Source organism: Ceratotherium simum, chromosome 5 (assembly GCF_057802395.1).
Source record: "Ceratotherium simum simum isolate JZ-2026a chromosome 5, ASM5780239v1, whole genome shotgun sequence".
NCBI classification, from domain to species: domain Eukaryota; kingdom Metazoa; phylum Chordata; class Mammalia; order Perissodactyla; family Rhinocerotidae; genus Ceratotherium; species Ceratotherium simum.
This window is the reverse complement of record NC_141904.1, coordinates 36,959,968-36,969,974: the sequence shown is the minus strand read 5'-3', so window position 1 is coordinate 36,969,974 and position 10,007 is coordinate 36,959,968. Positions and strand designations below refer to the sequence as shown.

Genomic DNA, 10,007 nt, shown 5'->3' with positions numbered 1-10,007 from the left:
ATTGACTTATAAGCCTCAATTTCCTCATCTCCTGAGTGTAGTCCCCACCTCGTAGGGTTTTAAACTCAAATGCAGTAATCATAAAAGCACCATGTAGTAAGTGCTTACTGAATGCTAGTTTGGTTCTTTCCTGTGACATTCTTCCGCAGAAGCTGGTAAGCGATCATCTGGAAACATGAGGGACAAGGGGGGAAGAAATGCCACCCAGAACACACCATCCTTTCCCTGCATCCCTTTGTGTTCAGTTCTACAACTTGGTTCTCCTGACCAGCCACCGCGCTTGGCTGAAGGATGCAAAGGTGAAGGAGACAGTCTAGTATAAAACATGGAAGCAGACCTGGCCGGGGGGTTCCACGGAAAGGGTGAAGGTGCATCTCCGTCAAGACCCTCCAGAATTAACCTGACATTGTGGGGGATTCTCAAAAGTTAAGTATAGCCCTACCACCATAGAAGAGCAGCAGCCATGGCTCTGTGCTACCCCATGACTGTGGGTCTTAACAAGGGCCACGTGGTGATCAAGAACATGAGCAAGCCAAGGCACAGCCATCGGGCAGGCCCCTCACCAAGCACACCAAGTCCGTGCGGGACTTGATCCCAGAGGTGTGTGACTTTGCCCCGTATGAACGACGTGCCATGGAGCTGCTCAAGGTCTCCATGGACAAGCAGGTCCTCAAGTTCAGGAAGAAAAGTGTGAGGCCACAGATCCACAGAGGAAGCAAGAGCCTTTAGAGGAAGCAAGAGGAGCTAAGCAACATCCCTGCCACCATGAGGAAAACTGCCAAGGCTTCCAAGAAGGGCTGAGCTCCCTCCCATTGTGTGCACATTAAAACCTTTACAGAAAAAAAAATTTAAGCAACTTTCCAGGACCAACATAGTGAATTCCTAGCCCAAAGGGCATTTCTCATCATTGTATACTCTTTTGGTTGTTGTCTGTTGTTGTATATCAAACTACTTCAATAAGTTTGCTTAAGCGGCAAAAACAACTGTTTTGTAATGCACATGATTCTATGGATCAGGAATTTAGACAGACACAACAGGACAGCCTGTCTTTGTTCCGTGACACCTGGGGCCTTTGCTAGGTACTGGAAAATATCTGAGCTTCCTTCTCTCACATGTCTGGCTTTGGGCTGGGATGACTTGAAGTCTGAGCTCAGCTGGGACTGTCAACCAAGGCATCTACACATGGCCTTTCCACGTGGTTCTGGCTTCTTCCATGTGGTAGCCGGATTCTGAGGGCATGTTCCAGAAGTGAGCTCTGGAGAGTAAGCATTCCAACAGAATAAGACGGAAGCTCCACGGCGCTTTAAGACCTAGACTCAGAAGTCACGTATTGTCACTTCCACTATACTCTACTGGTCAAAGCGGTCACAGTACACCCAGATTCAAGGGGAGGGAATATAGACCCCAGCCCTTTATGGGAGGAAAGACAAAGAATTTATGGCCATTTTTGAAAACCTTCACGGTACACACAGTGCTGTGTTGTAGAACAGTAGGTTTAGTATATTTCTGTCCGTTCCACTTAAGAACCCAGTTAGTGTGAATTGGGTCCTAATCATCCTTGCTCAAAGGCCCCACTGACAAAGCCCTGTGCTTGGTCCACAACAGGTACATTTAGCTTGTGTTTAATGAATTGGATTCCTTTGTCTCTTTTGCAGATTAGCTGGCCCCTGGTGGTCCAGCCAGGTATTAACTAAAGGGGAATTGCGACTCTGAACGCAGGCTAGAAATCTACTATGTGAACCACCAACCAGCCAGAGTATATGGCCATGTGAGGTAGTGGGCACTGCACTTAACGTTTTGTCTGGTTTCCTTCTTTATTATCTTTGGTAAAGTCTTTGGATTTATATTGCTGAGCAAGAGGTGCAGTCTGTCCAATTTACTTCAACTTTGCTTTAATTTGCACAAATTTTTGCTTTTAATCTTTACTAATTTTTACCCTGGATGGGATCTTTTTCCCAGAGTGCTTTGGCTGTTGTGGCTCACCTGTCCTCTTTTCCACGGCCTTTGAAGTCATGAAGTGTCCCAAGAAGTGCCAGTGAGGAAACCCCCTGGTTTCAGGTCTTATCGCTTTTAGGGTGATGTGTGTTCTTCACCTTTTAATTATTAGAGTGGGTTTTTTCATTTACTCGATAAATTTTTATTCAATACTTACTCTGAACCCCACGCTACTGAGCAGGACACATTTCTGGCCCTTCAGGGAGCACACAGATGTGTAAATAGGCGATGTGATATTGTGTAGGGAAGACAATGCCAGGGACAAGACCAGAGTACTGTTAGTATGCTGGATCTAATCTTGGAGATTGGTCAAAGTAAGCTTCCTGGAGTTGAGCCAGAGGGAGAATAAGGAGAAAAAGTAGAAATGAAGAGAGCAGAAGACACTTCAGGGAGGGAAGCAGCATTTGCAAAGATCCAGGGTCTAGAAAGACAATAGAGAATTCCAGAAACATCAGTTTCTGGAACATGTAGCTTAATCTGACTGGAGTTTGGAGTGAAGAGAGAGGAGGCTGGAGAGAGATGCAGGGATCAGAGCTCTCTCCAATGAGATTATAGTGTCCTGAACAATTTATTATTTTCACACATCTTTTATCTTCTGACTTTTCTTGGTTTATGTCTTAAACTTTGATGGTAGTTAATAATAATATTTATAAAGTACTTTTAATGTTTTATTTTGTATATAGTATCTCTTTTGTAGAAATGGTGCAGGCTATATGCAGCTGAATTTGCAGTTTAGGAAAATTGAGAGGATGGAAAGATTGTGATTTACTCAAAATTTGGGAGGGCCAAGATGAGACTCAAGTCTCTTGCCTCCAAATCCCACACTCTTTTCCCACAGGCAGGTTGCCTTGATTGATTGGGCTGCAAGGAGAAAATTTTGTATCCATTTGAGAAAACTCAAAACACAGAGGAATATTATTTCAGCCACACTGCCTGGCTTGCCATTAGGCCAGGCGTGAGAGCTGTGGCCCCGGGTTTTGGTGAATGATTCTTGTGTGCATATATGGTGAGCAGAACGGCATGTATTATGTGGAACTCCTGTGGACACAGGTCAGGAAGCAAGGAATCCTCCACACTGGAATATAGCTTGCTCCCAAGACCGGGCCTTCCTCTCTGACAAAACCCACTGTTGTAGAACCCAGCCTCTCTTCTGCTTTGACTTGTTCTTTGACATTCAGCTAATTCCCCAGGATCTTAGCTGAGAAGTTGAGTGAGCAGTGGATTTCTTTGAAAGAAGTGAGCAGAGAGACAGTACATGGAATTGTAGTTGAGCAGTCAAATGGCAACTCATAGATTTTCTCTGGAGGGAGCTCTTCCTTGAGGTGACAGGGGCTGAGGAGACGGGGAGTGGGTGGAGGAGCACTGCAGATTGACATCAACTCAAGTTCTTGGGATGATAAGAACTTCACATTTCCTTGTGGGTGACTGGGCCCATGTGTCCACTCTCTGCCATGGTTGGTAAACACCAACATACATATGCAAAGAACAAATATGGTAATGTACTCGAGAAACCACATTGAAAAGTTAATTTGCAGTGGATCAGAGGTCTTTGGGCTGCTCCCAGAGCCCCCCAGTGACCTTGAAGAGTTTTTCCTAGTTTAGTACTCTAAAATTGAGATTCCCTAGAATCTAAATGCCAAGTCTCTCCATTAGATGGGATTTTTGCAGTACTAAATATCTACAAGAAAGAGAGCTAGATGGAAGACAGTTGGGTAGAGGACTAGTTTTGTCTATCTTTCTGTTAAAAAATTCTGTGATTGCCTGATAAGCTGATAATAGGCAGGTATTTATTGGATACATCTTCCAGGCCCTGTCCTGAGGTCATTACAGATTCATATCAGTCTCATTACAAGCTCTACTGAAGCCAACCTGATTAAAGATGGAATTCTGATTGTTCAGGAGGATAGAGCTGGAAGATAGGAAGAAAGGAAACTGAGATAATCATCTGATTTTTTTCCAGTGTTCCATCTGAACACCAAAATTTTGCCCTTTAATAGCTGGGGAGCTAATACCATCCATCTCAGGTATTCAAATAGAGCGATGCTTTTGAGAATAACCAACTCTTCTTCACTCTGGTATAAAAATGCAGTGCCCACGTTACCTAGGTGGTAACATATGTAGAATGTGAATACCATACAGCAGGAGTGAACCAAACTTTCAGCGCCTCCTCACTGAGCAGGACCCTTCAACATCATCTTGATCTCAACTGCTCCTCTTTCTCTTGGTAATAAAATTCTGCCATTTTCTGCTCCCATGTTTTTATACATGGGAATTTCCCCTTCTTCATTTCAGAGATCTTATCACTTAAGTCCTTGGTCTTTGCACTGGAAAATTCTCCAAGATCCATTCTTCATGGAAATGGTATTAATCTACAAAAGTGCTTATAGCTTGTATCTCTTTGTTAAATCCAGGACAACCTTCAATCATTCATTCATTTCAACTACTAGGGAGTACCTAATACATACCAGGCATTGAGGATAAAATGATAAACACTTTACAACCGCCTCTCTCAATCTCTTTTTTTAAAATTATAGAGCTACTACTACCAATAACAATAATAAAAACATGGCCCATGGCTTCAAGAGGTTTATAGTTAGTAGGACAGGTAAGTATACAGTTTCAATGGAGTCTCATGGGCACCCAGGCCAGGATAGTACAAGTGGTAGAGCAACACAGGATGGGTTCACAGTCCAGGCCCAGGCAGTCTGTCTTACAGCAGAACCTAAGACAAGGATTTGGGTGCATGTGGTTTATAGAGGAGCTACGCTAAGGAAAAAGGGAATGAGGGAAGAAGATGGGGCAGGGGAATAAAGATAAACAAGGAGACCATGTTCAACTTAAAACAACTGTTTATTTTTTTTTATTTATTTATTTTTTAATTTTTAAAGATTTTATTTATTTATTTTTCCCCCCAAAGCCCCAGTAGATAGTTGTATGTCATAGCTGCACATCTCTCTAGTTGCTGTATGTGGGACGCGGCCTCAGCATGGCCGGAGAAGTGGTGCGTCGGTGCGCGCCCGGGACCGAGCCCGGGCCGCCAGCAGCGGAGCACGCGCACTTAACCACTGTTTATTTAATTTACAATTCTGCTGGGCAGTTCTTCTGGTCTGGACCAGGCTCTGCTGATGTTGGCTTGGCTCATTCATGTGTATGAGGTCAGTCAGTAGGTCAGCTTGGGCTTTTGCAGAGAAACTCACACATATTAACTGCACCACAAAGTTGGTCTCACCTTGAGTCAAGGGGGCCAGTCTCTTATACTCCCCCCACATCAGCCAGCCGTTGGCTGCAGGCTGCCACTGAAGGGGAGGAGGAACTAGTTGTGCTATGGTGCAATGGTGGGGAGGTGCCAAAAACAAGAGAAGAGGGCATCTGTGAGCTGTTAGCAGCCAATGCTCACAGAAGTTGAAGACTTGGTACACCAGTCCCTAAAGGAGATTTGGGCAGGCATTATCAGCATCTGCTACAGATATCTAAACTGAGACCTGAAGGATGAGTAAAAGTTAGCCACATGAAGGGTGGGGGAAAAGCATTCTAGCTAAAGTTAACAGTATATGCAGATGGCCAGAGATAAGAGAGAGCAAGGCCATGCATGGAAATGTATGTGATGGGGCTGGACATTGTTGAGGACACATGGGACTAGAGTGATATCAGGGAGCTAGATGTGAAGTGTCTTGTATGATTGCATAATAAGGATAATCTTTTTGGTGTATTAGCCCAATATTTCTGTATCAGTCAGTAAAGACTGAGTTATGTTATGTACAAACAGCACTCAAACCTTAATAGTATAAAATAACAAGATTTATTTCTCATTCTTGCTACATGTCTTTGTCAACCAGTTAGGGGTTTCAGTTCCCTGTTGTTTTCACACTAGGTCACCGAATGACAGAGCAGTCACCACCTGGAGCATTCCTCCCACAGTTGCCATAGCAGGCAAAACGGAATGTGGAAAACCACACACTGACTCTTAAAGCTTCCACCTGGAAGTGATACCAAAAAAAAAAAGACTAATTTTAAAAGCATCGTTGGAAATAGAGAGGCACCACAACAATGATGAAATTACAATTCATCAAGAAGATATATCAGTTCTAAACATGTATGCATAAAATAAAATATATAAAGAAAAAAAATGATAGAACTACAGGGAGAAACTAACAATCGTCTATCATAGAGCATTGAAAAGCTGATAGGACAGTAAGAAAGAAAGATAAATAAGTCATTCAGAGACTTTTTTGCATTTGATGATCCAAAGTAAACTGACAATAAAACTAAAAACTGTTTTGGATGGGTTCATGAGGCCAGTGGCACAGAAGTCAATGCCTAGCACTCATCAAAGTTGGGAAGTCTAATAGGACACCAACCCACATTAATCTGGGTGGCTACAATACTCAGGGTAGGAGTGGAACCAATGGTAACCACCCTCCCTTCTCTGAATTCCCAGGGAATTGTAAGGACAAGTGCCTTGATGCTGAGCAAGGCAGGAATAACTGATAACCCATCCCTGATAGGTTGTAAGTACAGGCCAGCCATAGTGAGGATTTGTAGTCTTAACGTGCATCACTGAGATAGTCCAATAAACTTCAGGCAATGAATTAAAGTGTTTTACAGAACCCATAATACCCCTTCACGTCTGACAGAAGCAAACTCAAAATCATCTTTGGAAATCCTCCCAAATAATTATCAAGGTCAAAGAATAGTCACAGTCAAATATAACCAAATACACAAGAAAACAAAGCAATATAAACAAGAACCAGCAGAAACAGACACAAACAGACTTTTGATATTGAAATTATGAGACATATTTTAAAATAAGTATTCTACAATATTTAAAGACAAATAAACAACTTTGAAAATATCTGCAGGGGATGTGAGACTCTATGATGAGACACCACAGATTTGTAAAAGAATTAAATAGAACTTTTGGAACTGCAAAATAAAATAACCAAATTTTAAGACTCAAAGTATGGGTTTGGGAGCTGGTTAGACACAATAGAAGAGAGAATTAGTGGGTTAGAATATAGATCAGAAGAAATACAGAATATAGCATAGAAAACAAACAAAAAGAAAAACATGAAAGAGAAGATTTAGAAACATGTGGGATAGAATGAGAGGATCTAATGTATGTTAAATCTGAATTCTGGAAGGAGAAGATAGAATTCAGCAGAGGTAGTATTTGAAGAAATAATGGATTTTCTAGAATCAATGTAAGATGCCAGTCTATATATTGAAGAGGCTCCAAAAATCCCAAATGTTTAAATTAAAATTTCACACCTAGACATATCATAGTAAAATTGAAGAACACCGGCAACAAATAGAAGCATCTTAAAAGTAGTCAGAGAATAAAGATTACCTTTAAGGGGGTGGCAGTAGACTGAAGGTGGACTTCTCACAAGCAAAAATAAAAGACCAAAGACAATAGACTGATATCTTCAACATACTTCAATGAACTGCCAACCTAGAATTCTCTACCCCATGAAATTCTCTCTCAAGAGTGTTGGTAAAATTAGGACATTTTTTGACAAGCATAAACGGAGACTCTCCCTGAAGGATATACTAAAGCACATACCTCAGAGAGAAAGAAAATGACTCTAGAAGGAGAGCCTATGATGTAAAAAAGATCAAAGAGCAAAAAAAGTGGTAAATCCATGCATAAATGTAAACAAATGTTAAATTCATGACATAGTAATAATAATGGCTAGTGGACCTCACAATATTGGATCATAATACACAAAAACAAGAACTGTAAGACAGGAAAAATATACATAGATTGAAGTCTTCTAGTTTTTTGTCATTGTTATTGTTTGGTTGGAGGGTTTTTTTGGTAATATCTGTAATAAAGGCAAAGGTAAATGATTTCTTTTGAACTTTGAAAGTTTAAATATACTCTCAAAAAAAAGGCAAGAAATGAGAGAAAAAAAACTATAATAGGTAGTACAAATAGAATCCATGAAAGAAGATTTATACACAAATATGTCAGTAATCACATTAATATAAATGGGCTAAATACAATTAAAAGACCAAGATTGCCAGAATGAGTCTTTTATAACCTAACTATATGTTGTCTGCAAGAAACCAAATCGAAAACATAAGGATACCAAAGGGTTGAAAGTTGAAAGATGGAAAATGCAAATCAAAAAAACCCCAATAAACTGGTGTAACTATTAGTATCAGAGAAAATGTCTCTTTTAAGATAAAAAGAGATACAGAAGCTCTCTTCATAATGATAATTTTTAATTCACCAGAAAGATAAAAATATTTCATATTTGTATATACCTAATAACATGGTCTCAAAATATATGAAGGAAAAATGTACAGAATTACAACAAGAAATAAGTAACCGACTGAAAGTCACACAGCCAGTCAGCAGCACAGAGAAAATCAGGGTTCAGACCCAACATCCCCTCCCCTCCCCTCCCTCTCATGACCATCTCAGATTCATCACATATAAAGTTATTTCAGCTCGCCAAGGAAGGCCTCCATCGGGCAGAGCTGCCTCTCTCTGCTGAGTTGTCCCAAAGAGTATTTTGCTTTGGGTTTATTAATCCATTCAAAGAAAGAGAAGAAAGAAGGCTTGGACCTTATGCCAGACTGTTAACAGAATTCCTAATGTGTCTGAGTCCCATGAATTTCTCTGTTGTGGGAGTCTGCAATGCAGGAGCTTATTTCCCACCTCAACTCTTGAAACTTAGCAAATTTTTCTTTCTTTTTTTTTTTTTTTGATTGCTGTTATTATGGAAAATGGTGGGGGAGAATTGTTCTTTTCAACTCCCACTTAAAGAAAACAACATGTCTTGTAAAATCCCTCCATCGTATCTTGTAAAACCCCTCCATCTGCACTTAAATGTGCTAAGAATCTCACAATCCATCTCTTTGGGACAAATGCCCCCCTTCAAAAAGAGCCTGCTGTTTTTCGTGCTAACTATGGACATTAAGGCAGTTATCTCACCTAAAGTTTTTGAGATAATGGGCAATTTCCTGTTTTGGCGACATTTGTTCTTAATACTTTACCTTTACTCTCCCATCAGCTTAACTGCTGTATCGTAATTGGTCATCATGGCGCTTCTGCAGTGTAGTCCTGTGCTCACAAAGCAATAGTTAATAACAATAATCAAAAAAGAAGAGAAACTTCCATCTTTTAAAAGGCAAAGAACACTTAAATAAATATCCAAGACACTGTGTAAGAAATTCAGACCTGTGGATTAGGACCTTGTTGACAAAACATTCTGTGAGCCTTGGGGGCAGAAGAAGAAATAAATAGGACACAGATAGTAAATTCTTACATGTCCTCTAAGAGCTAGTTCCCCTCAAGTTTATTAGTACAGGGGCTGTTGATTCTTTCTCACGTTACATCCCTCTCTATGGCACTTAGCTCGTAATATTGTAGTTATTTGTTTACCACTGATTGAGAGAGCCTTTGTGACAAGTACCATATGCCTTCCATTCTTGTACCCTTGGTACCCAGTGCAGCACATCTAGCCCATAGTAGGTCCTCAATCAATGCTTCCTGGATGAAAGAATCCTTCCATGACTACACTCACAGGTTGAGAGTGGGTCCATGTGTTTCCAGCACGTCTAACACAGCTGTCAGCTGAAGTGTCCCTCTCCTTAAAAATCTGGACCTTCCCAAGATTTCTGTGAACCTCTGGAGGGCTTACTTTCTCATGGTTTCCTCTGGCTAGACATTCTGTCTCTGCTTCCACTGAATTAGTTCAGTTCATGAACCATCTCACCGTCCCACACAGTCTTTTGCAGTGTCTTGACTCAAATGTGGAACTGAGTCCCCTGAGTTTCACAAAAACCTTACCCACATTGGGCCTTTTTATCTTTAGAATTTTACAGAAGCTTTGAAGAGATTGGGGACAAGGGGCGGTCTACATTGCAACAGTATAAGCTCATTGGTATTAAACATTAAATATTCTAGTTTTTACAAGACATTTTACTATCAGCCATACTGCTTGGCCATCCTTTTATCTTCACTTCTCTCCTCTTCTTTGTCCACTCCCACCTCTGAGTTT

General features: G+C 40.9%; 1 pseudogene; it reads left to right on the top strand.

The window, feature by feature from the left end:
• The first annotated feature begins 463 nt into the window (after window positions 1-463).
• On the top strand, window positions 464-801 carry LOC147917003 (large ribosomal subunit protein eL36 pseudogene; annotated as a pseudogene).
• Window positions 802-10,007: the final 9,206 nt, after the last annotated feature.